Genomic DNA, 2,747 nt, shown 5'->3' with positions numbered 1-2,747 from the left:
CTCTCAGAGATCTCGTTTCCAAATAAGGTCGGGTTGCTGGATTCCAGGCAGTGGAGTGGCTGTCCCCGGGGGGCCGTTTGGGCTCCCCGCAGTGGGCACGAATGTTCTTAGAACTTGAAACTGCTGCCAAGCTCCTTCCAGAGCGGGACGTCCCCACCAGCACGGTGCGAGTGCTCGCTCTGTGACACCCTCGCCACAACCGGGAAAGGGCACAAGTGTGCACTGATCGTGGCCCAGGACGGGGTTTGTAAGTGTAAGAGCCACAGAGCAAAGGAAAGGAACGTTAGGAAACCTTTCCTAACTAAAGGCACACATGGTGAACTTGGAGGCACACTTGTTCTTATCTTTACAAATGGGTGATAATCTTTATGGACAAAGATAATTTTCATGAGTGCATAGAAATGGACAAGGAATAACCAGGAAATTCATGAAGGAGCCAATAGTTTGGTCCATAAGCATCTGAGAAAGGGCAGACTCACTAATCAAAGGTAACAAAAAGGCGAACTAAAAATCACTTTTCTCAACGTATGCAGTAGGTTATGATTTTAAAAATAATGAATGGCCACCCTTTTCCGTATTTGCTGATCGGACATCTGAGCACGAGTCCGCCCCCTGTCCGCCCTCCACGTTCCCCAAACACGCCCGAGGCGCTCGGCCCGGCCAGCGAGCCCTCCCTGACGCTCGTTTTCCCTGCGCTTCCCAGCGGACCAGAGAGCGCGGTGTTCTGACTTGATAATGAAATGTAGATTTCCTCTTCCGAGAGGTTTAACGGGATAGCGTTTTTAAAGAAGAATTCTAGTGGGCTAAATGTAGTGTCTGAAAACTGTCCGTCCTAAAACCGACCGTCCTGAGCTGTCCGACGGCGCTGGAGAAGGTGAGCCGCCCGAGCTACTGCAGGGCGGGCGCTCGGCCCCGGAGCCTCTGCGGGCCGACGGGTGCCGAGAGCAGCGCCGCAGCTACGACCACGCTCCCCGCGGGGATCTGTGTCCCGGCGGTCTTGCCGCCTCCGACGCGCCGTGCCATCGCTGTCCGACGTGTTACGAGCTCCACGAGCTCCGGCCGCGTTTCCGATGACGGCTCAGGGGCGTCTCTTCCCCGTCCCCGTCCTCAGCTTGCCGGCTCAGGGTCCTCCCTCCCCGTCCTCGTTGCTTTCTCTTGGAGACATTTAATAGCTGAGTTGCAGGGTTTCAAGGACACCCGCACTTCCCTGGGTTTGCTCCTCTTCCCAGTCCTGGCGGTTAGCTCGGGCTTCACCCGACGTTCTCAAGCTTTTTTTCCCTGTGCGCCTGCCTCGCCGGTTCTCCTTTGTGACAGGGTCTGTGTCCGTGCCCGCTGCGGTCAGAAGGGACAGTGGCAGGTGGTCCTTGCCCTCCAGAGGTCCCTGGTCTGGCGGGAGCCATGGACACGGCAGAACCGAGCCGTTGGCCTCGCCCAGCACTTAACAGTGGTGCCTGATGTGGGGACACGGGGAGCCGGGACCCAGGGGACCAGGGGTGCACGGGGCCTGGCTAGCCTCTGTCTGGGGTGCGTCTGACTCGGTCGTCTAGGAACAGGGGTTGAGGCCGCCGGTGGGGACTTGTTGCGGTGTCTCCTGCCAGTCTTCCCGCTGTCACACCCCAGGCCCGTTCATCAGCGCTGAACACAGTGGATGCACCGTAAGGGGGTCCGGATCCCCCTGAAGTGTACAAGTGGCGGGCTGCCCAAGGTGGCCAGAGAAGTGGGGTGGGTGAAGACCCAGCCGGGCTCTGGCAGTGGACCCTGCGGGGCCCAGCAGACGTGGAGTGTGGTGGCCCCTTGTGACGAGGCCTCTGGGGAGTGGGGTGAGGCTGGCCGTGTCCCCTCGCCGGAGCAGCCCAGAGTCACCCCACGGTTGGCCCTCTTGGGTTTCGCAGGGCAGTCTTCCTCTCAACTGTTCTATTCCTTTGTCTGCCCAAGTAGGCTCCTGCTTATCTTGTTTCTCACGATTCTATTTTTAGAAATGTGGCAACAGCCACGGTCCTTCTCTCCTATGATTGTTTTGTCCCACAACCCCACCCTTCGAAGAACACAGATCTTGTTTGGGTCCAGGATGGTCCTCTCTCTCTCGCAAACATGCAAACAGTGGCCTTGAGAGTTTGGAAGACTCTACAGTGTGGGACACAAGCCAGGAGTCACGGCGTCGCTGTCTACCTGTGATTCCCGGGAAGGGAGGACGGTGGTCCCCTGTGCGTGTCCCCTGTGTCCCCGAGCCTGGCCCTGACAAATGTCTCTCGGGAGCAGTAGACACACTAAGGTACGTTAGGAAGGCTCAGGGTTCTTTAGTGTTGTTTCTGGGCCGCTATGGCCAGGATTTATTTATACTGAAGCTTTGTCAGTAGGAAGGTGGGGGCATCAGTCCCTCAGAAGAATTGAGGTTCTTCCGGTCATCACTGTGCTTAGTAAATATGTCCTCCTAGGAAGGAAGAGTCACGAATTTCTGTGAGGTAACAGGTGTCACTGAAGGTCTTCAGAAATGATGAGCCGATCCATGAGGAGTGAGATGTTCTAGCTGAGGCCACTCTAGAGGGATCAGGAAGGAGGGGGGCCGGCAAAATTGAAGGGAGTCAGAGTAGAAGAACTAGCCAGTAGGTGCAGTCAGAGCCCAGAATCTTCTTTGCGTTCTTTACTTATCTGTTTATATATGTAGGCATAAGGAACTTCGCAGTGCACCCAATGGAGATATATCTATTTCTTAAATATGCTTATGCGTCCCTATCCAAGATGATCCA

This window comes from Martes martes (assembly GCF_963455335.1).
Source record: "Martes martes genome assembly, chromosome: 2".
NCBI lineage: Eukaryota > Metazoa > Chordata > Mammalia > Carnivora > Mustelidae > Martes > Martes martes.
Note: the sequence above shows the minus strand (reverse complement) of the source record.